This window comes from Camelus bactrianus, chromosome 11, assembly GCF_048773025.1.
Source record: "Camelus bactrianus isolate YW-2024 breed Bactrian camel chromosome 11, ASM4877302v1, whole genome shotgun sequence".
Classification (NCBI taxonomy): Eukaryota; Metazoa; Chordata; class Mammalia; order Artiodactyla; family Camelidae; genus Camelus; species Camelus bactrianus.
In genome coordinates, this window is record NC_133549.1 from 71,901,642 (window position 1) to 71,929,527 (window position 27,886).

The 27,886-nt window shown below is 48.5% G+C and overlaps 1 protein-coding gene across 15 annotated transcripts in view; it reads right to left on the reverse strand.

Annotated features, from left to right (window-relative positions):
• Positions 1 to 27,886, reverse strand: part of KCNMA1 (potassium calcium-activated channel subfamily M alpha 1) — a 705,404-nt gene that overhangs the window by 503,550 nt on the left and 173,968 nt on the right. The window lies entirely within an intron of this gene.

A 27,886-nucleotide genomic window follows, 5' to 3' on the forward strand; every position in this document is an offset into this window, starting at 1 on the left:
AATTTAAAGCCAGCTGCCTGACACCAAAGAGAGACAAGTACCTGAGCTGACTTCCTCCCAGGGATGGCGCAAGGAGCCCACAGGATGATATGTGCGGAACGATCGCGGGCTGTTGGAGTGCCCCGGAGAGGGCTTTCACCGTCAGGGACGCTCAATCAGCCCCACGTCTGGGTGCTGCGTGTGCCACAGAGACCCTCCTTCAAAGTCCCTGCGCCTTGGGGGGGTGGTTAAATCAAGGACAGAGGAACACAGGTCCCTTCTTGGCCAAGAACCAGCTTGGAACCATAAATCATCCTTCATGGAGCAGAGCATCCAGTTGGAAATGAACATGGCCAAGGTGACAGGCTGTGAGCCCCCCTGCTAAGCACGGAGGTTCTTTATACAGATGCGGCCAAAGGAGAAGACAGCTTCCCGTGTGCCATCTGCATCCTCGGAGGGCCTTCACCGGCAGTCCTGGGCAAGTCCTGCAGGGCCAGGGGTACCTACGGGGTGGGGCACTGAGCAGAGACCAGGAGTACTTCCCGCCCCTGGAAGCCCCATGCCTAGACCTCTCTCTGCCCAGGGCCTTGGTGCTATGGGGCATATCTTGGGTGAGCAACTTGCAGAGGGCTGTGGGGGAAGGAAGGACCTGGAAACCGCCATCTGTCTTTCTCCAGTGTCTCACAGTCCCACTTCGTCCTCAAATTTCCCTGGTCGCCATCAGAGAGCCACTTCCCCTGAGCCTGCATGGATGGATCCTGCCTCCGAGGAATTCCTTCAGTCAGCCTGGAACCCCCATCTTCATCCAGTCCCCAGCAGCAGCCCCCGCCTCTCCCTGCCCCCTCTCACCCAGCAAAACTGACCCAGCAGCCCAGCACACAGCTGCCCTTCGCTGAGCACAAAGCAGGACTCCAGAAGTCCTGGTCTCCTGTTAAGCAATGGTAGCAGGGCCAAGAACTCTGGGCTGCAAGTTGGGAAGCCTGAACTCAAGCCCCAGCTTTGCCAGGAGCAGGCTGTGTGGCCTTGGCCAGTTACTCAACCTCTCTGAGCAGAGTGAGGAGTTACCACGTGGGAAATGAAGGGGGGCAGTAGGTTAAACCCATAGTTTCCTGTTCTTTAGAGGCCAGCATTGTGTGTTCTGTGAGGTGCCTTAGGGCATTAGCAAGGGAGAGCAGAGAAGGCAAGGCCTGTGTCCCTCCTCCCCCTAGAAATTTAAGCTCAGCTATACTGAACAGTTTTCACCTATTAAGGTTCTACGTTAGACTGCACCTGAGTGAAGAGGTCTTCCGTGGAAAACCAGTTTGAAATTCACAGGCCCGTTTTAGCTTTTAATTGATGCTTTATTTCAGGGCAATGGTTAAGGTGTCCTGTGGCACAGCTTGGTCTAAGACCCAGAAATACCTGAACTTCAGCCCGTATAAACCCATGGGGCTTCCTGTACCTCCGTGCAGGCCACTGTCCTGCCCCCCACCCCCCGCCTCAGGTCTCCACCAAGCCTAAATGTTGGGGAATGGTCCTCCAGCCACCCCCACTTCTTCCAAAGAGGCCAAGAGGAAATGGCCCCCCTCCTGCCCCTTTCCGGGTGGGCAGCCTCTTTTACATCCTGGAAGGGTGGCCCAGCCCTGGGGTTCTCCCAGGTACTAATAATCCCGTGTATTAGGGATTAGGCCGATTACCGGAAACAGCTCAAGCAAATAAAGCATAATGTGGGCACCACCAGCTGGGATTTTCATAGTGAGAGGTCTGCAAAGGGAGAGGAAGGAGGAAGTGGGCGCCCTGACACACAGGGGCGGGGGGGAAATGGGGCAGCAGGAGACCGGGGCCCCTGCCGGGAGCTGGTGTCAGTGGGTGGTGGATTTGGTTTCTGCCCTTGGGAAGTTTTGATTATCCAACCTCTCCCTGGCAGGACGGAGCCTCCTCTGCCCCTTGCAGCCTCCCCCTCCACCTCCCGGGACCCCCCATATGCACAGGGGGTACCACGGTTGTGCCGAGGGAACCCATCTAGCAGCTGCTGTGTCTGCTAACTACAGACTACACATCCAGGGAAGAAGTACGGTGGCCAAAGACTCAGGCTGCAGGAGCTTAAAAAGAAGCTCAGACAAAGCCAATTGCTCTGGGGTGTCAGAAAACCATCACGATGACTGAGTCTCTCTGCTGGTCCCAAGATACCTTATCATCACGGGCATTTTTAGCTTGGCTTCCCGGGTGCCCTGTCCGGATTCTCACTCCTAGGAGCTCCCCTGTGCTGTGTGTAAGATCCGCTTTTTATAGGTCTTCGCGGGAGGAAAAAGGTGACAGCGGGAAAAGGGTGGGAACCCTTTAACAAGTCGCTCACCATCTTTCTGCCTCGGGTTTCCTTGTCTCAAATTCAAAGGGGCCGTGTAAAGGCTCCCCAAGGTTCTGTCTAGCTCTGAAACTGCCTGACCTTGAGGTCTGGACTGTGAGTCCTTCACTTGCCGTGTCCTGGCGTGTGAGATGCTGGGGGAGGACGGGCTCCTTCCCGGCCCTTCTCAGGGCCATGCTCTGAGCTGCCGGCCTGTCCCCTGGGGACTGAGGGAATCGGCTGCCTCTCAGGAGATCCTTGATCCCTTCTTGCCTCTACAGGCCATGTTCTCTCCTTGGCAGTTTTACACCATCTTATTTAATCCTCGTAACAAGCCTGTAAAGTAGGAATATTACGAGGCTCAGGGAGGTTAGGTAATCTCCAAGATCACTCACCTCGTAAGTGGTAGAGCTGAAATTTAAATCCACTCTATTCTAAGACCAAAGGCTATGTTTTCCTTCTCCTCCTTCCTGCCTCAGGATAGGCAAAAGGTACAAAGAAGAGATTGAATCTCCTTCTAAAATGCTGTTTATTACTACTACTGACACAATCATCTTACACCCTATGGCTTCTAAATAACAAAATTTTGTAGTACGGACATCTGGTTATAATCAGTCAAGTATGGACAGGGCTGAAATAATGGCTAGGGGAGGGGGTCTCAATCTGGGAACAGAATGACCGATAAGACATCATATCCCGTGGTGAGATGTGTTCTCAAATGGCCACATTTGCTGCTTAAAAATAGAAAGTCCACCCCAAACTTTTAGGACTAATGCACCCATCTCAGCCAATATACGACATTTGCAAATTAATGATCTCCTTCTCAGTCAATCAGCTTCATAAAATGGGAACATATAAGTGACAGACCCAAGTTCACTATCTGGGCCTCAGAGACTTGGAATTGGATTAACAGAGACCTCAGCTCTGATCCCTTGACCGGAGTGACCAGGCCCAGATCCATGTCATCCGCTCACCTGCCAAGACATGGTGGCCGAGCTGTTGGTCTGCAAGGCAACTGCCCTTTCCTGGGAGAATGGCTCAAGAACCACAGAGACAAGAACACCATCACAGGGGCCCAAGTCAGAAGACCAAAATCACATGTGTTTCCCAGTTGGGAAATAACTTGTAACCACACCAGGGAGGGCCAGTTCAGAAAGATTAATAACGGATGTAATTTCCTGAATGCCTTGTGTCCTCTTGGTTAATCCTATTAACCATACTGCAAGTTAGGCACCATTATCCCCATTTTAAAGATGAGTAGGTGAGGCACTGAGGCTTTCTGAAGGTCTATGGTTAGCACAGTGGCCTTATAAATCCCACACAGGCCCATACACTCAATACAAATCCCTTTTCCTTGCAGGAAGAATCTTGCATTGCCTGGGAAGACAATTGTCAGGGAAACACAGCTCGTTCACGTAAGAGACCGGGTAGACCCACGTGGCTGAGAGACGCACAACGAGTGTGGGAAGCACAGGTGCTGCTGTCTGACAGCCTGACTCCTGGCTTCCTCTCCCTCCAGCTACGCAACCCGGCACAAGTCACTCCGCCTTGTCCAGCTCAGTTTCCTCCATCGAAAAACAAGCTTACAATCACCTTCCTCACAGAATATCTGTGAGGCTCAATCAACCATGATGATGAAGGCAAAGCAGGTCATGAGTAAGTAGTATTATCTGCTAAGTCCCAGAGTACGCACTCGTATGACCTTGGACGACAACCTACCCAAGGTCCTGCTAATAAAGAGACCATCAGGAAGGAAATCCGGATTTTCCAGACAGCAAACCCCATCTCTGTCTACTTCACCAAAGTAGAGCGCAGTGTGGTTTCTCGTCAAAACAGACTGGATATGGATAACTAAGACCCACAGGAAATCCCAAACCTTCATTTTCTTTTTTTTTTTTTCCCAAACCTTCATTTTCATAAAAGGGAGAAATCTCCATATCACAACCCAGTTAACTTTTATGACTCAAGTTAGCAGGGAAGAGGCAAACGGAATCAAAACAAGGATGTGAACGTGGCTGGGGAAACAACTGAATACTACCCTGAGATGCAGAATCTAGATGCTCAAGGGGCTCGTTCATCTGGCCAGTGAGGTCACGGGCTCCTCCTCTCTCCCACCTTCTGCAAAACAGCCCAGGACAGTTTGGAGTGTCCCTACTCCTGGAGAGGAGTTACTGAGACAGAGAGATGGTGGAAGTGTCAAGAGGGAGGAGGCAGAAGCTGGAAGGGAGCCCACCACCACCTGTGGATCAGGAAGAAGACTGGCTCCCCACAGCAAAGCATCCTGGGAGGCTGGCTCTGGTCCTGAGGTCCACATGTTGGGCCACAGAGCAGTGCTGCTCCAGGATGGAGTTTGGAACGGAAGCAGCAGCACAACGCAAAGTGTGTGTGTCCGTGAAAGACAGCTAACACCCCTCTCCAGGGAAGAGCTGTCCTTTTCTTTGACGTTATGTCATCACTCCTTTCTTGGGTATTAATATGCCCTTTAAATGGAATGACAATGATGGTAGAGCTGGCATTTGACAGTTTATACCCTTACTTGTCAAAATGAAAAGTTGGCAACCCTGTGATATTCTCTATGATTTTTAAAGTTTAATTGAGTAGCCCATGGAAGGTCCAGGAACCACTCACTCACCTGGTCCTACTTCTACAGATGGGAAATTAAGCCCCAGCAAGGCCATGCTCGTAGCAGTCATGTCCCCCTACATGGAGCCCAGTGTGTGTCTGTCACACCATTCAGGGACAGCCTTGGGGCCAGGAAAAGTAGGACCCAAGGGAAGGAGACAATGTCCCTGGGGGCTCCCACAGCTCAGGTAACGCAGCCCAGAAAGCAGAAGAGAAGGGAATGCATCCGTTTTCAGGGCTCAGGGCCATACCCCAGGGCCCTGAGTTCCCAGCCTCACTGCTCCCACAGCAGGAAATGCACCATCTCCCTAATCTAAACAATCTCCCTGCAAACAGGGTCACTGTTCCCATGGCCCCAAACCATCACTGAGGGGGGCCATGGGGAGAAAGCAATTCCCTGCAGACTGCAGGTGAGATGAATTGCTTGTGGCTGGCTGAGCACTGCCCTCCAAGTCAACAGTCAGAAGCGACATGGGATAAAATGATGAGTGACTCGGGAACAAAGTCCCACCCAGTGCCCCCCAGGAAGCCGATCCCTTTCATCCCCTAGCTGGCTGCCCTTTTCCTCATAACCATTATCGCTGCCTAATGTTACACACAGGTGTATGTTCTCCATCAACCTCCACCAGAGGGAAGGCTCCAGGAGGGCAGGGCCTTGGCTGGATTTGCTCATTCCATATCCTCAGAACCTGGCACGGTGTCCAGCACAGAATGGGGACTTAATAGCCTGTTAAAACAAATGATTGAACAACTTCTGGGTTTTGTTTTATTTTGCTTCGTTTTCACTCTGTTCATATTTTCTGGAATCTCAGAAGGTCTTCCCAGTGCCCACTGCCCACAGCACAGAACTCAGACTCCTCCAGACCTGGCCTTCAGACCGGCCTGCTGCCCTCCCCGCTCCTCACAGACCCTGCTCTCCACCCAGATTTCTCTGAGAGGACCTGGTCCTCCTCCTCATCTGCACACCTTTGTGCCCACCCCTGATGCCCTCTCTGTTTCTCTCCACCTATCTTCATCCAGCTCAAACCCCAAGGGACCAGTGAAGCCCTCTCCTGGGTGACAGTCCCCTGTAGATCAACCTCCAGTGCCTACAATCTGTTCCCCTCACTTGACACTGGAAAGGCACTGGCTGGCAACCCTGCTTGTCTTTTTATCCATGCATGTCAGACTACTCCAATTAATCTGAAAGCTCCCTGAAGTCAAGGTCCATTTTGCTTTCTATCCAGAGTGTTCAGCATACAGCAAGTAATTAACAGATATGCACTGATTGAGTAAATTAAAACGGCTCAGGAGGCAATGGAAAAGCCAGCCCTTTCCCGGGCACCACTGACACCCTGGCTCAACCAGGCCAGTTTCCATGACTTGAAGCTTGAACAGGAGTGCTGGCTCCCAAATTGCTGTTCCTCAGAGCAGCTACATTTTCAAATACAAACACCAAATCCCAAACAAGATCAGATGTCACGGGGCTTCTGAGAGGCACATGCCTCATCAGGCACACGTCAGTCAAAAAAAAAAAAAAGATGAATGTTCTTGTTTACAAAAGGATTTGTCCCATTCCAGGAAAATTTCCACCACGATTTAGGACCTAATCCAGTACGTGCCTATAGACTCACCAACTGAGTATTTTTCTACCTCTTCAATTTGTTGAACTTGGATGGTGTTTGGCTTCAGGTCAAAACAGCTGCCGCTATTTGGGGGTCTGTCACTGCCCTTCCCAATGTTTCATGAACCCCCAATTCAGGAAACCAAGGCCGAACAAGTCAGAGAGACCTCAGGAGGCAGTAGGCCAGCCAGGCGACCAGCCATACAGATGCACTCAGACCCCAGCAACGCTAACGGTCGCCTAGCATGCAGACCCAAGCTCAGAGCCCCGGGACCCTGCAGAGCAGCCTATCTCCCTGGGCTCTGATCTCGCACCCACCTCGGGTGCCTGGCTGGGCTCCAAAACCCCAGCCTCCTGTGATTCTGGGTTCCCACAACCCTAGTCTGGATCTGGGTTTCCAACACAGCAGCCAAACACAAGAGAATCTGGACTGGCTGTTAATGTGACATAATAACAATAATTCAACAGTCGGCCGGGAGAGGAGGGGGGACTTCTATTTCTATCGGGTTCCGACAACTCCTCTCCTCTCCTTCTATTGGGAGTTAGGGATGGCGAGCACCCCAGCCCTGCAAATCCTCAGCTCTCCACTTGGCACCCCGGGACCCATCAATCTCCTGCCTGTGGCCTGGGACCCCTCCAACCCTGGATGTCCGGGAGAGGCTCAGCTGCTATGAGAACCTTTCTTGAAGGTTTTTCCAAAATTATATCAGGTTTCCTTCTACCCTAGCTTGTCAGCAGGGGACTCTTTTGCCTAACATGGTTGAAGAATGTCTTAGAAACGGGTGTGATTCAGTCTGGCTTCAGATGAGGTTTTCCACCCAGACAGAGCACACCGAGTGTCTGGACGTGGCGGCTCGCTACCCACAGGTCACCCACACCCTCTCCGCGTCTCCAGACCTCGGTCAGGAGGGCACACTTGACAAAGTGGCAGGTCCACCCAAAGATGACATCAGAAATAGAGCCAACAGGAAGCCAAAAGAAGGTGTATGCAACCCACACACTGGCAAACAAACAGGGGGGCCAACCTCCCACAGCATCCCTCTCTTCTCCCCAGTTTTCTGATTTTGCAGATCTTGTTGTGATGCACACAGTATAAATACTGAAGAGCTACTGGAGGAAGTGATTCAAGAATTGAAATCTCAAGAGGCACACACCTTTCCCCTGGAAGACAGGGCAAAGCCTTGCAGCCTTCTTTTGTGATGGAGATTGTTTCCCCCTGGTGCCTGTCCAGACAGCCTCCTCCACAAACACAAACGCTAACCAGAGGGGGGACCAAGACAATGGTTAGAAAACGAAATTTGCAGAGATGTCTGAAACCTGCATGTCAATCCATTCTGCTAGTGAATTGTTATTGAACTGTTGTTAGTTCTGCCACATGCTCGCCTGAGCATCCACAATCTCCCCCGGACCAAAAGAGACATTCTCTCCCTCTGTTAATGCTCCATCCATCCACTGTGCTGAGGTGCGGCTGGCTGCACCACGTGGGCACCGGGAGGCAGGTAACAGGAGAGGGGAAGCTTCTTTAAATCTCAGAAGTCTCTTTTATAAGGTTCTAACAGCTGCAATGAGAGAAAAGCCCTACAGGATGGGGACCCCTGTCTGAGTGCTGTCGTCCTCACCTGAGCTGGCATCCTGTGAGCCCCACGCTTCCATAACAACTGTCAGTCTGGCCCCTAGAACTCATGGAGAGGAGACCTCCTTTGTGTGGACAGCTTTGAAAGAAAGGTCAGATTGTTGCCTGAATCTCAAGCCTCTGTTTTTCTTCTCCTTCTGCAGCTGCTTTTGTGACCAGAAGCTGGACAGAGAGTGCTGTTACTGGGATTTCTTAGCATTGATGCATCAAAGGTGAGAAGCCAGCCAAGGAGAAAGGACACAGGGAGAAGCCTCTGGGGATACTGGCAATATTCTATTTCTTGACCCAGTTGGTTACACAGGATTTTCTCTTAATTATTCACTATTTTGTACTTTTACATTTTATATGCTTTTCTGTATATTTGTTTTATTTCATTAATTTGTAAGATTTTAAAAAAATAAATCAAACTTTTCTTAAGGGATCCATCATCATCACCCACATTTATTAAGTACCTTCTGTGACAGGACAGAAGACTCAGACTCCCAATAACCCTATGTCACAGCCCTGGACAACAGGATCAAGAACCAGAAAGAATTTCATTGAAAAGTCCCTGGTCTTGGGGCACAAGCAGAGGCCAGGTACCCCCCAGAAGGAGGAAGTCAAAGCAGAGGCCAAAAACAATTAGACATAGTCACAGGATGGATGGGTTAGGAACCTTCAGAGAACCTGTTGATAACAACAGTTTGCTCTTGGCTTGGGTTAAAGGACTGAGCCTACAAACAAGGTCATAGAGAAGGGGTGGGTTTTATGGTCTGACCTGCCTTGGGAGGTCATGAAATGCTGTAGGCAGGGCCCTGGACATCAGAAAAAGAGTACGCCTTCCCCTGCCCCACCAACCTACTCCTGAGAGTTGCTCATGGTCTCAGCACAGCCTGGATTAGGGTGGTAAGAACATTAAGCCATCAGGAGTCTGGGTCAAGTTCCAAACCAGGTCAGGAGCCCCAGGACCACCTCTTCACCCTCTGTAAGCCTTCACTCAACGCTCCTTCCAGCCGCACTGCTCCCCTATACACACCTCACATTGTCACAAGCCCATCGTTCTGCTTGTGTCGGATTAATTACCTCTTCCCCCTCCTTTACAAATCCTGCATGTTCTTCAAGACTCACTTTAAAAGCCACCTTCACCCTGAGGCCTCTCCAGATCCCCTTCATTGGAATTAACATCTCCCAGTGGTGTTGGCACAACCTTAACTCTCTGTCCCCTCAGAGTAGTATTCATTCCTCTGGTTATTAGTCCTCATTATATTCAAGCACTGTGGATACCTCCATCACTCCCCTCAGCTGAGGTCTGAAGCCTGGTCTTAGTAATTTTCACATCTACAGAAATATATTCTTATCAATTCTTACATCTATAGAATACACGTGTATATTCTAGATAAATGTAATAAATATTTATCTACACTTAGCACTGTGCCTAATGGATATGCAGTAGGTGTGCTATAAACAATCAATGTTCATTATCAAGTCAGGGTCCTAGGGGATGGAAGCCCAACACAAAGGAAAGAAGGTTCTTTGGCCGTCATGGAGCACAGGGGATCCGGGAGGAGGGGGTGAGCATCACAGAGAGACGTTGCTTCGCAAATCCACTCCCTTCTCTGCATCCCTACCTTCTCTGCCCTGACTGCTAAGCTTCATAACTATTTGCACTGTGTCCACTCTTGCTCCAGGGCCCCATCCTTTCTCCACACTGAAGCCAGAGAGATCTCACACCGTTTACATCACTCATATCATTCCTGTGCTTAAACTCTTCCATGATTCCCCACTGCTCTTAGGGTAAAGTTCAAAGTCCTCAGCATGGCCTTCGAAGATGCTCTTGCATGTCTGGCCTCTGTCTGCCATCTTATCACATATGAAACCACTCTTGGTGATCTCTTCCTTATTCTCTGGCTATCCTGGACTTTCTCCCATTCCTTCAATGAGTGGTTCTCGTTTATGACTCATGGATTTGCATGTACTGTTTCCTGTAACAACCTTCTCCACCCAGTCATGTTCCAGACTTCCTACTCATCCTTACAGTCTTTCTCCAGAAAGCCTTTCCTGACGCCCCCTCCACAACCACCACCAGTGAGGAAAGCCCTTCAGTCATATGGTCCTTGTTCTCCTCCTCCAGGACACTCAAGGCACCTGCGAATACTTGTTCTCAGCCTCTTTGCTTCAGGAGACCAGGAGTCGGCAAACTTTCTGTAAAGGGTCAGAGAGTGAACATTTTACGCTCTCTAGGAGCCTAAAATCTCTTTGGCAACCACTCAACTCTGTCATCATAGAATAAAAGTGGTCACAGATAAAATGTCAACAAATGAGGGTACTTGTGTTCCAGTAAAATTTTATTTATGGATGCTGAAATTTGGATTTCGTATAATTTTCACATTTCATGAAATATCCTTCATTTGAAATGCGTTGCATCTCTTTAAAAAAGGTAAAAACCCTTCTTAGCTAGCAGGCCATAAAAAAGCAGATGGCAGGGCAGACTTGGCCCTCGGCCTGCAGTTTGCCAGCTCTGGCACAAGACGCTCACTTCCGTGGAGAGAGAAACTATGTCTTCACTGCAGAATTCCCCCAGTACAGGGTCTGGTTCTTAGAAGGTGATTCATAAAAATTTGTTGAACGCCTTGATATGCGGATGAGAGCAGTGTTTCGTGGGGTGTACTCTATGGAACGCCAGTCCAATGGGATACTCAGCACAAAAAAGGATTCTTTTATCAATGAAATTTGGAAATGCTACTGTTCCTTTCCTGGAAATGTTCAATGTTCAGTGCATAAAGCCTCCTAGAAGCTCAGAACTAATCGAGTACCTGTTTGACTGAGACCAATACAGCACTTCCCAAACTCATTTGACCAAAAACTGTCTACTTTAAGCCAAAACATCTATCAGCATCCACAGGCAACCCCATGGGACAGCACGGCAGTGGGGACAAAAAGCAAGAACTTAGAAGAACTCTTCTCAAACTGTGGCATCAGAGTCACTTGGAAGACTTAAAACAGAGGTTGCTGGGCCCTGCCCCAGAGTTTCTGATTCAAGCTCTCAGCTGATGCTGCGAGTCTGGGGGCCCCACTTTGGGAAACTCAGATCTGAAAAAAAGGATATTACATCCTCCACCTGAGCTTTCCCTCTCCTTCCAGGGCCCTGATTCCCAGGAGAACCCCAACTTGTTCACTTCCCCACACTGGCAGAAGACACCTTGGCCCATCTATCCAGCCTTGGGGCAAGGCACATATTATGGGCTGCATTATGTCCCCCCATTAGATAAGTTTAAGTCCTAAGCCCCAGTACTTGTGAATGTGACTTTATTTGGAAATTAGGTCTTTGGAGATGCAATCAAGTGAGCCCTTAATTCAGTATCACCCATGTCCTTATGAAAGGAGGAGACAGAGAGACACAGGGAGGAGGACACCAGGAAGGAAGGAAGAAGGCCATGTGATGGCAGAGACTAGTGTGGTGCAGCCACAAGCCAAGGAACACTAGGGATGGATGGCCACCTCGGAAGCTAGGAAGAGGCAAGGAAGCATTCTCCTCTACAGGTTTCAGAGGGAATATGGCCCTGCAAATCCTTGACTTTGGACTTCTGGCCTCCAGAACTATGAAACAATAAATTTCTGTTTATTTAAGCCACTCTGTTTGTAGCACCCTTTCCCCTGAGTAGGATGTCTCTCACCATCACAGATATGAGACACACACACACACAACCCAGATGAAGCTCTGGCCAAGCCCTAATCTTGGTGAATGTCCATGTAAGCTTCAAGGGAACGATGGGCCTCCGTTCTCTGATCCTTTTGTCATCCCTGCATCACTGCTAGCTGGTGGGTGTCTGAGCTGGGGTCTCTCTTTGGAAATTAGATTATCAAATTAGTATGATGTCTTGTTGGACTCATGCCCTGGGGCTGGTTTTGGTAAAAAGCATGTAATTATTTTCTGGTCTAAAAAGAGTCAGTGAATAAGTTAAGGAGATTTGGCTTTCCCCCACCCTAGCTCCACTGGTCCCATTTCTCACTGGGAGACACTCACAAATGGCTTCTCACTGACAAAGAGCTTCTTCTGCTCTGGGTCTGAGCTAGAAATACCCTCTCTAATCGACAGAGAAACAGCTAAGCAATAGATATTTTCAGTCTGAACACCTTGGTTTTAGTCACAAATTATACCCCTCTCCTTTTGGAAAATAGGGATATAATTTTTATTCTCAACAGAGGCAGACACAGCTACACGCGATACCTTAGGAAGATGCCAAGAGGGGAATGTGGACACAGCTTGGACTGTGGATGGAGAGAAAGGGGACCCCAGGGGATGGAGACTCTATTCTCAAGCTCAGAAGCCACAGAATAAAAAAAGTCAGAACTAGGCAAATGCCTTCCTTGCGTCTCCAGTCCATGCCAACCCCAGGCTGGCTGCTTACCCATAGTCAGTGTGAAACTTCAGATGTTTCATAGGTGGGCCAAGGCCACGTTCCCTGCTACAGTAGACCACGAGAGTTTCAGGATGCTGTCTCCCATCCCAAGACCCTTAAAACATAGAAGAGAGGTCTGATTCTTTGAGATGGGCAGAGCAGAATGCCCCCACCCCCGGACCTGGAAGTTAAGTGTTCCCTCCCTCATCTCTTCCAAGGCCAGCATCGAATTTCAAACGTCCAGTTGACTATAAACAGCCAGAAGAGTGGACTTCTGGAACATCCACATATCAGCCTCTGACTCAGAGCTGAGAATTAACCCAGCCAGAGGAATGCATGCTGTCATGGAGGACAAACAGTCCTGGGTTTGCAGATTTGCCTCATTTTTTGTTTATTTTGCTTTGCATTAAAATCTAAATTTGCCACACAAATTGCAGCAGGTTAGTAAACCCTTTGAAACCTCAAGTTTCTGAGCTGTAAGATAAAAATGATAATAAATCCTCTGCAGGGCGTTTGTAAGGATTTTGTGAGATGTTGGGCGTGTCTGGACGTTACTACTAATGCATAAAGCACCTACTATGGCTTAGGACGAATCTACGCAATGCACATGCACTAATCCTTTTCATCCTTACATTACTAACATCTCCCATTCTGCAGATGAGAACCCAGAGGCACAGAGAAGTCAAGACACTCGTCTATGGTCACACAGCCAGGAAACAGATGAGTTAAGCCCAGGAAGTCTGGCTGTGGGGCATGTGCTCTCATCAGAGGGACCTGCTGTCTCCCCATAAGGGGTCTCTGGGGTTAGAAATGAAGGCCTATATTCATTTATTCATTTAACAATTTACCTGTGCACTGCTCACAGAAGGAATGCTCACAGACAATAAAATATAGCCTCTCCTTCCAGGGTGTAAGAATCTATAAAAACACAATTAATATGTGTGTGTGTGTGTGTGTGTATATTCTTAGTATATATATTTATATTATGTAGATGTAGATACATTTATCTAGAATAGATATTTATATTTTATAGATACAGATACAAATACACGTCTACATCTAGCACTGTGCCTAATTAATATGCAGTAAGTGTGCAACAAGTAATCAATGTTCATTAATAAGTCAGGGACCAAGAGGACGCGGGCCTAGCACCCTGGTGGGGCAGGTGGGCTGCCCTCCAGCCTTGCCCAGGTGGCAGGGCTTCTGCTGAGAACAGAGCCCAGATGTTTGGTTCCCTAGAGTTGAGCCGGATGACTAAGAGCCCTAATGATCCCGGCTGTTCTCAAGGACCTTCCTCCAAAGGCAGGAGCACGTTTAAAAATGCATGGGTCTCTGCTGGGCCATGCTTCCTGTCTGAAAATCTCTTCAGCACCGCACTTCAAAGAGGAGCCTGCATTTCTCACAGGCTCCCAGGCCCGCCAGGGCCTTGCTTCTGGGACTGAGAGAGGATGAGCCAGGTGGGGGGCAGAGCAGGCTACTGATCTATCTCAGACCTCTGGACAACCAGACAAGGCCGTGGGGGGGGGGGGGTTGGTCCCTCTTTAAACACTCCATATCCCCATCTGTAAAATGGGCATACAAGCCCCACTTCCCTGGATTGTAGGCCATACATGGAAAATACTCTGCACAGAGTCTAGAATATACTTATGATGAGAAATCAGTAACTGTGGATGATCATGATGAGAAGAGGAATATTAAAAAGTAATCTTCAAGGCCTGCTCTAAGTCTTGCCTCAGTAAAGCTTTCCACTAGGCACTCAAATAAAGCTTATATGCTCATTTTTACGTAACAAAGACATATGGTGGCCCTGGGCCAGGCACTGTTCTGAGCATTCTGTAAATACTAACTCAATACTCTTAACAGCTTTATACCCTGTGAACTGTTCTTGTGCCCATTTTATAGATGAGGAAACTGAGGCACCAAAAGGTTAGTGATCTCCCCAATGCCATGGAGCTGTAAGAGGCAGAGTCTACTGGACATTATGCTGTACATCAGAAACAGACACATTGCAACTGATCATACCTCAATAAAAATGTTTTTTAAATAAAAAGCCAGAATCGAGCTGGGATTTAAACTCAGGCAGGCTGCCCTGGAGTTCATGCTCTTAACCACAACTATGTTGCACTACTCTGTTATTCTTGTAGATGCTGCCTGTTACATCCTCTTGTCTTGTTGGGCAGAGGTGGAAAGAAGAATCTTGAAAACTAGCAGGGGCCTCCTCACGATCACCTCTGAAGCCCCCAAAGCATCGGCCCAGAGCCCAGCCCAGAGTGGGCTCTCAGCCAACCCGTACTGACCAACCTGCCAAGACCTGCTGTGCCCTTTTTCCCCTTCAACTCATCCTCCAACCAAGATTCAAAAAGCAAACAACGCATGCCTCTCTCTGGAGTGCTGGCTGCATGGCCAACATCCCCCAAGGCTGGCGCTTTCAAGTTCGTAACCTCCACCCAAAGTAAGAAATCTGTTTTACATCGTGACCCATACACATCCAGTATATAAGTCATGGCAACAAATAACTCATGAAACAACACCTAACCTTATTACATGGATGTACTTTCATATCTTCTTTATTTTTAGCGTTGGTTGTGGCCCACTAAATTGATTTTAGATCCATTTATGGGTTGTGGCCATGGCTTGAAAAATTCTTCTCCGGGGAGTTCAGTTCTAACACATGCACATACATTTTCTGAGCTCAGCGCACAGCAATCCTTCCCAAAGCCGGAAAGCCCTGTCTACTGCATGTGAGCACCCTGGTGCTGTCACAGCCAGGCCAGTCCCTCGGACCCCACCCAGAGCCCTGAGCCTGGCTGGACAGATTGGGTACCAGCTTGCAACTAAGGAACCAGATTCAAATCAGTACTTATGGGAGGACAGAATGAAGAGCATGGCTTTAGTCTGCTGGAAATAAGTTCAAAGTCTGGTTACAACTCGGGTGGGTTCTTAACCTCCCATGAGTCTCAGTTTCCTCACCCGGCAATGGGGGTTGTTAACGTCCACCACAGAGGGTGGCTGGGAGGATTAGCTGAGATACAGAAAGCACTCAACAATGTGTCAGGACTTGCAACGCTGAATCCGTGCTGACCGGTGGTGATGGAAGATCTCTGCTGCCCTCTCTTAAGCCTGACCCAAAACCATACAAAGGTCTTCCTTCCTCCTCTGTGTCTCCATGTTTACAGACTCTGCAACGTCCAGAAGAAATAGTGGCTCTCCCTAGTACATGGTTAACACTCAATAAATGTCTGAACCAATTAAGCAAGAGCCTGGAGTTTTGCCCAATAAGTCGTCCATCACTGAGTGGTTTCTTTTTTTTTTTTTTTTTTTTTGAAAAAAGTGTTTCCTACCACCCACTCCAGGGCCAGTGGCCAGTAAAGTCTGTCATATAAATTTTACTCATTTGATCTCATTTGATATCTCTGGACACACGATAACACTCCCCACCTCTACGGAGATGACAGATCCCCACATGGTTCCTCAAGGCCCTCCCGAGTTGCTGCTGGTGACAGAGCTGGCCTCGCTAAGCCTGCTGATCCTTGACTACTCTGCCCTCCAAGGGAGAAGTGAGTTTCTCCAACAATGGCTCATACCCCTAAAAATAATGATGAGAACAGGCACAGGATGCATGGGGTGAGAGGCAGGTAGGAAGTGTATTTCCACCTTGGGTTGGACTGTTCACGTGGCCCAATGGTGGCAAAGAATCCTCAGAGAAGGCGTACCTCCAAAGCCCAGAGAAAGAAGGGAATTTATAACGAGTCTATCTTGAGACACAGCAGGCTGATTTCCCTGCAGCTGCACATAGGAGAATTCGTTTCTGTGAGAGGCTAATTAGTACTGACAGCGCCGGGCTTCAGATATAATTGCACTGGTCCCATTCGGGTCTCTGTGGGTCAGCCAGTGATGGAATTTCCATTACCTACTGTGTTTTGGTTACCGGATAAAAATGTGTGCTTAGAGAAAGGAGGTGTGGTCAAGAGGAAGCATGAAAAGCAGAAATATCTTGAGAATCTGTGATTTTAAAACGTCATAAAGATGATGAATCTCTGGGAGCTGAAGATTCTTCTTGGAATCTCAGCTCAGTCTGCGGGGACGGCTCCTGGCAGGCAGTGTGGGCTCTGAAACTCAAGTTTCTCAGGCAACAGAGCAAAGCGAGCTCTCCTAGCTTGGCCACTGAGAGTGGAAAACAAGACCCAAGAAAGGGAGACTTTGTGTTCTGCTCACCTAGCCACCAGCCCTTGAGCTGCCAGAAATGCAGATCATAATACTGAATATATGGGGATAGGGCTCTTGAGCCAGGAGTGTAAAAGGTACTGACAAGGATGAAGCAGAACGACCTCACCTCCCCTGCCTTCCAGAGACCAGTGATGTTCAATGGCCAGAGATCCCTCAGGGTAAACAGGTGTACCAAGTCGGAGAGTCACCAAATGATCCAATCAGTGTTAGAGACAGGAGGAGGGTGAAGGAGCTACCCCAGGGTTTCTCGGCACTAATGACATTTTGGCCAGATAAACCTTTGTTGTGGGAATCCGTCCCATGTGTTTTAGAATGTTTAGCAGCATCCTTGGCCTCCATCTACTGCATATTAATAACATTCGTCCTCCCTCCCTAGGTGTGACAAACAAAAAGTCTCCAGATTTTACCAAATGTCCCCCAGGGGGCAAAATCACCATCAACTGAGAATCACTGATCTACTACAGATTCCCAAAGTAGATTCCAAGAACATTAGCTCAGTAAGCTTCTCTACAACACAAGTATTTCAGGTTCAACTAAGTTTGGGAATCACTGTATCCTGTACCCCACTGTAGTAACTGCCCATATTAGTATAGGAAAGTTCCTGAAAAGTTCTGCAGTAAGAACAGACTCACAGATGTAGAAAACAAACTTATGGTTATCAAGGGGGCAGCAGGGTGGGAAGGGATAAATTAGGAGTTCAAGATTTGCAGGTACTAACTACTATATATAACATAGATAAACAGCAAGTTTCTACTGTACAGCACAAGGGAACTATATTCAATAGGCATAATGAAAAAAGAAAATGAAAAGGAATACACGTATGTATATGGATGACTGAAATATTATGCTGTACACCAGCAACTGACACAATATTGTAAACTGACTATACGTCGATAAAAAAAGAAGAAACCTGTTTAATAACTTTGTTTAACCTAGTATTTTGCAAATTTTCTCAAACAAAATCCTTTTTTATCTACTTACATCTTTCAGAGTTAATGTTCCAAAGAATACAGCCTGAGATTTTTATACGTATGTGTATTGCAGGCACACACAATAGACCAGGCAATCCGTCCTCCCATGGACCAGATGAAGTAGAGCAATAAGCCAGTCCTGCTCCTCAGTCCCATTAACAGATGAGCAGCAGAGCCACGCCTAGAAGCCTGCAGTCCTGATTCCCAGGCTACCTCCTCCTGCACAAATGATTTGGATGTTATCCACAAGATTGGAGGCAGTCTTCCAACCACCTCCCAGTCTGGTTCCACCAACACCACTGAGAACATCCACCTGGAAAGCTAAAGCTAATGAACTCACAGCATGACAGTCCCCAGGAGAACAAACAAAGCAGGCACTTTGTGCAGGCAGAGTGGAGAGGGACCTCACAGAGGTGATCACTATAACCATGGAGGACGGAGGGAGGAGCTGTCCACTCAATGTCACATTCAAGCACACCTCACCAGCCCATCGAAGTGCAATTCCCACCCAGGTCACTCACCCTAACTCAGCTTTGTCTCAATACAGCGCACCTTCATGTCGGGGTGGCACAGAGTGGGCCTCAGTTAAGTTTGGTGGAAGGAGTATGTTATAGCCGACAAAGGTCAAGGTCTTCATGGTCAACATGCCTTGATTACAATTCACAGGTGACCAAGAACACAATAAAACCTCCCCGCTCCTCCCTGCCCTCTCCACAATTTTCTTGGGTCACATTCCACCCTGGTTTTTCCAGGCTGCAGAGAACTGCTCTTTTTAGGGACAGCAGCTGCCCCCTCCCCTGAACTGTTCACTGTCCATCTCTGCACTTGGCATCAGTTCTGAGAGTTAAGAGATCAATTTCCGACTCAGATCAGCTGGCCCGGTGCCCCTCCTGGAAGCAGTGTATCAAGGTGCCAGTCTCCTGTCCCTCTGGGCCCAACCAAATGCAGCAACTGAGCATTCACTCTCCTGGTGGTTTCAGCTGCCTAGACCGAACACCAGATAGGCCATAGATGGGCTCTCATTCTCAGACTCACAGCACAACTCTCAGCAACACAATCCAAACAATATTGAGAGGGAAACTGCTGATGCTGTGACACTCTGTAATTTTGTGTAAGGACTGAAATCTAACTGTACCTCAAGGCCTCTGGTGTCCCAAAGACGCTTTCAGCCCTGGGGAGCAGAAGAGGCTCCCAGAGATTGCTTCCAGCCCTTTGTGACTTTCCAAGCAGAGGGGTCTAAGGACAGGGAAAGGACAGGGTTCCAAGCTGGAGAGCAAGCCTGGGAGCCGCTGCTGGTTCACCCTGGCTCCAGCCAGTCTGAAGACTGCCACAGAGACTGCAAGGCCACTGAGCAGAGGCCGAGGGCTGAGCCCCAGGGCAGCTGCAGCCAACTGCTATCTCAACAGCTGCAACATGAATGCAGCAGCAGCTGCTGGGTATCTGCAGCCTCCCCCAAAGTCTGTGCACTTAGAAAACAGACAGCCAAGGCCTGGGAGGCTGGGACCCTCAGAGTGGAAAAGCAGACAGCAGGCCCCTCCCACTTGTGGGGTTCCAGACACAGAGCCACATCTTCACTCCTCCTTTCTCCTTCCCTCTTCTCTTGCTGGCACCTTCGAGTTACTGGGGTGAGGTCATGCTGCAGGAGAAGCCACAGGGCCTTTGCCCCCTTAAGGCTCATTGATCGCTTTGCACAAAACTCACACAAGCCCCTCGTGTTCTTTCACTCCATTAGCCCATTTCATGGGCACTGTTCTAGGCACTGGGCACACAGTGGTAAGCAAGGCGGAGACAGCCCTGCTCACTTGATCTATTATAATGCCTTCCTCATAAAAATCCATCCAAAACAAGAGGTTGTCCAGGTTCTGCTCTCTCGTTTCACAGCCATGGAGCTCAAGCCCAGCCATCCATGGTCAGACTCGTGGAACTTTAAAATGGGAAGAGGCCTTGGAGATTCGCTTTGGCCTCCATCATCACACCAAGGAGTAGACCGACATTCAGAAATAAAGAGGCTCACTTGTCCAGCCCAAATACCTTCAATGGACAGTTAGAAAACAGAAAAGCCCCAGGTATTATCCATGGGGAGGTGGTGGCCCTGCCAGGTCTGGAAGGCAGGGAACTTAAAGGCCCCCACTTTGAACCCGACCTTCTCCCTACACTGTCATTTGAAAGTTGGGACATTCTAGTACAACTTAAAAAATAAAATGTTAAGCTTTCAATTTTTTTTAATTATTAAGCAAAATGCAGAACAGACCTTGCTATCCTATACCTGGAAGGGACAGATTTATAGAGGGGCCGGCAGGTGGGAGGGGGACGGGAGAGGATCAAGAACGGTGTGAGGCAAGGGATTGAGTGAGGGTCATGGAGGGGTCAAGGTCAGGGAGAAAGTAGGGTCAGAGGTGAGGAAAGATCAGCAAAGCCCCTTCAAAATAAGAAGGAAACAATGACTTCATATTTCAAAACTGAGAAAAGGTCAGAGGCTCAGAAATCACCACCATCATGATGTCTGCTTTAATTTTTCAAAGAAAGTGACTTTATGTTTTGACAGATTGTTTTGACATCACCAACCCACACAGTGGCATCAAGCCTGAGTGTAGCACAATGTCCTCATTGTCCCAAGCCCAGATCCCAGGCCACAAAGTAACTGGCATGCCATCAGAACCACATCTGGCCACAGAACGCCTCCCCTTTGGGAAGCTCTGCTAAACTTCTACGGTACCAACATGTTGTCGCCCCAAAGGGACCCCTCCGTCACCCAGCACAGGACTTGTATCTGCATATCACCAGCTAACATGAGCTCCCTTCCGCCGCCCAACCAGATGACTGCAGCACTCACCTTGTTGCAGGAACACACAAAGGCTAACCTTACAGCCAAACGTGGGGGAGGAGGGTGAGGGCTAGGCACACCTGACATCTGCAGCCTCCTGGCCCATCTCCCACCTCCTGGACCATTTTCCCCACAGAAGAAGTGACTCCAGGAAATCAGCCTGCCCAGAACACAGAACCTCCCTGCTGCACTGGAGAGAATGGTGGGCACGGATCCTGGTCCCAGAGGGGGTGGGACAGAGTTGGAAGCAACCAGAACCAAGCGATACTGTGCTCTGGAGAAGCAGCCATGACCAAGAACCACCCACATACATGTCCGGGACAACATCGAGATGCCAGCTCTACCATCTCCTCAGGTAGAGGCTGATCGGTTGGTGTGGGGTGTGTTTTGGGTCATTAAGAACTGAGTGTGAACTCTTTCATAGGAAGATCGTCCACATTCAACACAGAACACAGCATCTACCAGTGTCTTCAAGCCCTGGGAGCCTGAGGAATGTTGGCTCTCACGCCCAGACCCCTAGGCCCAGCACAAGCAGCCCATCCACATGTGTGGGAAATAGATGGATAAAGATAGGTCAAGGTCCCTGTGAGGAATGCGGGATAGCAAGGATGAAAAAGATGGTGCCCCCGCCTTCAAGGAGCTGTTTGGCTGGTGGAAGCTGCCCCGATGTTATCTGTCAATGGTGAGGTCAGAAATGGAGTCGGGGTCATCAGTTTTTGGACTAATCCAGATGAAGGACCCAGTCGGTACCTCCTAAATGCACCTAAACCTGCCCATCACGACCTCTGCCTATCTGCACGCCACCTGCACTATTACATCTTAAGCTTTTTCTTTAAGTGGACTCGTATTTTTTAATAAGTAAATAAATTTTGATGAAATCCTGTAACATTGCCATATGTGAAAAACTGGTATTACTTGTGAAAAAATGAAAGATAAGTTTCAAAATAAACATAATGTGAAGGAAAATCAGGTCACAAAATTCCAACTAGAGGCCATGGCCAGCAAAGGCTCAAAGGGGACGTGGCAGAGAGTGAGAGGTGTTCAAAACCCCAAACTGAGACATTCTCCCTGAGATCATCAGAATGACTGGAAGAAAACCAAAAGGGACTTTCTTCTTCCTGGCAATTCAAGGTCTTGTCCATGTATCACTGAAAGGTACGGGCCCCACCCACAATGTGCTTCTTGCACTGGGAGAAACCTTCAAGCCTGAACAAACAAATGCTTCCATCACCGTCCAGATTTCCTAACACCGTAGGTATATGACTTAACGTCACAGAAATCAGGCTCAAGGATGTCAGTCAATGCTCAAACAACACTGCGCTGCTGGCTGAATTAGGTTTCCAAATTTTCCGGCACCCCAAGGTCAAATATATCCTATGGTCTTCGGGTTCCAAATGAGAACACAGAAGACCAAAGTGGTGAGAGAAAGAGCCCAGTTCACCCAGCTGGCAGTAACAGTGAAGCATCCTCAATCTTCTATTGTTTGGGACTCCAAATCCTGAAGAAGGAGAGGGCTTTTAAGATGATTTTATTCCCAATTTTAGACCATGAATGGAACTCAGCCAAAGGACCCCTAAGCAATGGAGGCAGGGCATCAGTCTTGGCAGGCAGAATGTCTGAACAGGAAGGGGAGACAAAACTGGATACCCAGAGGTCCCTAAGAATTGCTGAAGGAGGCTTGCACAACAGCCAGGTCCCAAGCCTGATCCTAAGGAAATCAGGAAGACCTTGGCAAAGCTGGCCTTCACAGGCCACAAACCCCTGCCTCTCAGTCAAGACCCAATTAGGGCACAGTTGCCAGATCTCGGTAGAGCTAGACAAAGAAAACTTAACAGGTTAAACTAGAGGCTTACTGAAGTTAAAACCTTAAACTAGAGTTGACTATTTACATTACAAGAAGATTCTTCTCTCTTCAATAGCAATCCTTTGTAGTCTAAGCTTTCCCAGAACACTTAAGTGTTTGTTAACAGATTATTACTCCTTGGCAGGTTCTCAAGCTCTAAAGAAAACTTGTAGGGGAAGGAAGGGGGAGGGAACTGGAATCCCTGCTCGGTTTGCCAGGCTTTCTGGTAAGTGCTTTACATACAGTATCTCATTTAATTAACCCTCCCGGCAGGGTTAGGAATGATCATCTCCATTTTACAGAAAAGAAAACTGAGCACAGAGAAGTAAAGTAACTTCCCCAAGGTCACACAGCTACGCCAGCACCAAAAGCACAGGTGTGACCAGCAGCACACAGCATGGCCTTCCCCATTAAAGTACCATTTGCATCTTGTTATGATCATGTACTGAAACATGCCTTCTGGTACACAATGACTGTTTGAAGTGAACACACATAAATGCTAAAAATGCCATACACAGTAAAGATGACCATCTCGAGCTTGAAACTTATTATGGATCAGAGGCATCAAAGGAAAACTATCTGAATATACTAGGCTACAAAGGGAGGGAATTCCTGGTGCCTAAAGCCCTACCATTCCAGTCCTAGTCAGTACACCCACACACACACAGTCCCTCAGCCGGAATGTTCCACTTGAGTAGATGAAGAAGCAAAGGCTAGCAATGTGTTTCCAGGGCACCCCAATACCCAGCTTCCTCCCCTCTGCCTCCAAAGATCTGGAACTTACCTGGCCCGCCTGCAGCAGAACAGAGAGCCCCATCACCAGGGTGGGCCTGGGATGGATGCTTTTTGATCAGGAGATAAACTGTGAATACTGGATGGAGACTTCGTGTTACCCAGCTGTTATCAGGTGAGGAAGGACGAAAGGAAAGGAAAAGAAAAAGACAGGCAGGGGAGGAAAGGGGACAGAAGTGGGGTGGAAGGCAGGAAATTGAGTTAAAATATATTGTCAGTGGTGCATGATCAAAATAAGAATAGTTTTTCAGTGATTGAAAACATTTTTTTTAATGAAAGACATGAATAGCTGCTATACTATGCTGATGGATTATGGCCGGTTTTTTAAATATCTTTTAAAGTTCTTATTACATAGCTTTGTTCAACAGGCAAAATTTTGGAGTGAAAAGGTCTAGGAACATTCATGGATAGAAAAATCAGAGCAACTCACCAAGGGGAACTTGGTTTGTGGTAATTTCAAAAAAGAGTTGTGCATACAGTTCCTAATACATCCCATCGGGGCCTCTGAGAAACAAAACCCACTGGAGCAGGCTCCTGGGATTTCACAGAGATTGGTTGGGGCTTCCGGTGTTAGGGCCGAGACACCCACAGAGGGAGAGGCCACGAGATATAGAGGCCATGAGATATAGAGGCAGAAGACCTACAACGGGAGCCAGGGCTGTGCTCTGTGGACAGAATGGATGACCTTGGGTAAGTCCCTTAACCTGGCTGGCCACTGGCAACTTCCTTAAAGCAAGAGGCTGCCTGACACCAGGGGGGATAAACTCAAATGCTTTCAAGAGTTAGGCTGGGGACACAGGAAAGGGCCAGCAAGGTCTATGGTGACCTAGACAGCACATGCGCAAGACAAGGAGGCAGTGCAGAGGCCACCCAGATCCAGATCATTGTCAGGTCCCACGTGGCCAGACCTGTTGATTCTTTTTCCAAGAGAAGCTAGAAATCTATACCTTCACGTGGGCACCCTTAATTTTTCTGTTGGCATATAGTTGTTTGTTTGTTTGTTTGTTTGTTTTAATGGAGACACCCTGAAGGTAGCACAAACCCTGAATGTGTTCTCTGGGTTAGATATTCCAGAAACTGCCTAGGACTGCAGAGTGTGAAGCTGGCCTGCTGCCTGCCCCCTACTGTATAAATGCACAGTGCAGGCAACCCTGCCCCGCACTCCAAGACACCACTTCGGTCAGAGCAGACTGACAAGGAAAGGGCCACAGGACACTTCCGGGTGGAACTAACCATACTGGTTGCTAAAATGGGGAAGAGCTTCTGCAAAGGTCCAGGCAAGGCCCCATCTGAGGTTCCCTGATCCCAGGGAAAGGTGACAAAATGCTTGGCTGGACCATTTGACTCTGCTTCCCGACTCAGGCTGTGAGACTGGGCATCCAGGCATCCTGCCGGAGCCTGGCAAGACCCCTCCCGTCCTGCAGTTTGACCGTGTAGTGCAGCTTGCAGCTTCTCCAGCTTTGACGCGCATGAGAGTTCTGCTTTTCTAACAAGCCTCGTCAGTGACGCAGGCTGCTGCTAGTCCCTGGGACCCCACTTTGAGGAGCAAGGGGGTCACATCTCTAATTTTCCTTCCCTCCTGCCCTTCTTCTCTCCTCCTGTGGCCCACAAGCAAATCTCCTCTGTCCCCTAAATTCCTTTCCCTCTCAAGTTCTTACCCCAGCTCTCTCTTCAGTTTCTAACAAGCCTTCCAAAAGTGAAGTCCATACGTGTCGACTCGACTTCTCCACCCAACTTCCTCTCTGTTTAAACCCCTTATCTGGCTTCTCCTCCCTGCCCCACAATGTTCCTAGGATTATTCTTCCAAGTTATGCATAACCTTCTAATTGTCTAATTCAATGTCCTCTTCTAAGAGCCCATCCAAACAAAGCTCTCTAATTGATAATAATAATGGCTGATATTTATCAGATATTAAGTGCACCAATCACTGTCCCAAGTCTTTGAGTAAAAAGTACTTCAAATGCATTATCTTACCACCCTAAAATATGTCCTATGATTAGCCCTATTTTTATAAATGAGGAAGCAGGCTCAGAGAGGTTAAGTAACTTGTCCAGGGTCACACAGCTAGAATGGAGCAGAGTGGGGATTGGCTACTTGGGCAGTCAGCTACAAAGTCCTCACTCCTTCTCCTCCAACATTTTATTATGAAAAATTTCAAACATACAACAAGACTGAAAGAATTTCCCAGAGAATGCCTGAATACTCACCATCTAGATTCTCCCACAAACATCATTATATTTTATTGTATTGCTTTATCACAAGTCTATCCGAAGGGTGTAGCCTTTGGTTCCATTTGATAGAAGCCTGGGAAATATTTTCGAGGCTTAGCTCAGATGCTGCCATTTCTGACAACCTTCACCTCATTCCCTCCCAGGCTGGGGGTGGGCTAGGCTGGGGCAGGCTGGAAGGGGAGGACTGATCCTGGAACACTTGCTGCGTCATAACACCACATGTCCCAGCCAGCCTCTGATCTCTGCCCTGGCACAAAGCAGGGAGGGAACATGTTGGGGAATAGCTCGCCACCTTGAAACACCTCCCCAGGACCTGGGAAGTCTTTCAGAAGGTGGCCAGGGACCGCAGGATGGGCCATATATAGGAAAGGGCGGCTGTACCTACCGTCAAAGGCTTTAACCACATTAAGTGGGATTAACAGCATAGCACTCCTTGGCTCTGAAGCTTTGGTGTTTTCCAGCTGCAGGAGGCCTCCGGCTCCATCACCCAGGAGTGTGATGGGAGGGTTGTTGGAAATTTCCCATCCCAGGGCCTCTTTGTACACCACAAGGGGCGGTGAATAAGATGTGAACAATCCCCCTGGAGTCCTGCAAAGCAGTGGCATCCCTGCCAACCCCAGTCCATCTGCTCCGTGGAAAAGGTGTTCAACCATAAAACAACAGCTTTCTCTCAGGGCCCCTTGCGAACTAAAGACCCTCAATGGGGATGCATATGAAAAGAAAGACCTTGGGGACCTGGAAGCACTGGAGTCTCAGTCCTGCCACCTTAGGCCCTCCTCCACCTCCTGCTGTGTGATCTTAAGAAACCCTCCTACCCTCTCTGGGCCAGAGCTTTCTCATCTGTACAAATGACACTACACCAAATGAAAAGAATAAGCAAATCTGGCCTGTCTACTATGTCCACGGCAGTGGGTTGGGGCTGGGTGGAGGGGAAGCAGGCATAGGAAAGTCTTAGCAGACACTACCAAGACCTGTTCTAAGCACTTTTTTGCACATATTAACTCACTGAACCCTTACAACACTATGAGGTAGGTATGATTTTTATCCACATTTTATAGGTGGGGAAACTAAGGCATGGAGAAGTCAAAACTGTCCTAAGGCTACAGGGTTAGTAAGAGGTACAGCAAGGATGAGACACAGCAGATCCTGGACTCTGTGTGGGCGACCACCGCCTGCTAGAGGAACATCAAAGCCTCTCTCCACCCTCCACTGAGACTCAGTCCAGCTGAGGTGGCAGGACAAATATGAAGATTTAAATGCTGATGAAATATTTAAATAACTCTTTGAGATAATAGTGGAGAAGAATCAGGCAGAACATGATTAATTGCCAAATGAAAGCATTCAGACAGAATTGCTCTAGAAGTCCAGGGGAAAAAAAGAGATCATTCTGAGATCAGAGTCCTGGGAGACTGAACGTGAAATGGCGTTTGCAGGGTGAGCAGGACTGGAACAGGCTTAGAGGAAGTGAGAGGACATTCGAGCAGAAGTCAAAACTCAAAGAGGCAGCCTCCCTAATTGGAGAGGTGGGGAGCCCTGAGTGACTAAAAGTGGCTTAGGAGAGCAGGGCACAGAACTGGAAAGGTGGGCTAAGGCCAGGCCTTGGAGGCCAGGCTAAGGAGTCTGAACTTTATTCTGTGGGTAATAGGGAGCCATGGAGGAGTTGGAGTGAGGGTAGAGTATCATAACTAAAATGTCTGCAGGTGATACACTGGATACACAGAGGGGGGCAAAGGGGAGGACTCAATGAATTATCACAGGCATTGGCCAAGGAGTCCTTGGGTCTTGACAAAGGAAAGCAAGAGGTTAAGGTCATGACATACCTCAGAAACCAACCAGAGAGGGGGACACCTGAAGTCTTCTGTTGGGTTTCCTCCTAGGGCTGTTAAAAATTTCGCATACCATGTCATCAGGGAAGCAAGCAAACATGATCCAAAGAGCCCCCCAGGGTCACATCTAGTGAACAAAATTTTTTTCTAAATGCTATTTTTAATTTTTCTGTTGACCAAACATACACTGGGAAGAAATGAAGCGTGAACATCAACAAGAGGCTTTCCAAACCCTCCTCTCTCCTCCCATTAGCCACACGGCGGCCCTGCAGACTCACCACATGGCCCGCCAGCCAGGTGGCCCCTTCTGATCCAGGACAGGTTGATCTGCTTAATTATTTGGTGGCTATAAATAGAAGAGTTGCACAATCAGCTGAGATTTTTCTCTGTCTTGCAAACAAATACAGGGTCCCCAGTTGGCAGAGCGAAGAGTGCAGGGAATTCACTCACTCCATCCAGACCACAACAGCCTAAGGCAGCTTCAGAACAGCCTGGGGTCTGCTGGGGACCCCCCTCTGCTAGATGAGCCGGCAGTGGAGATGGCTTGGCCACTCACAGTTCTGCAAGGGGGTTGGGAGGTCAGGAAAGAGATCACCCCAGGTGACCGGAAAAGTCCATTTGTTTTGAAGTGTG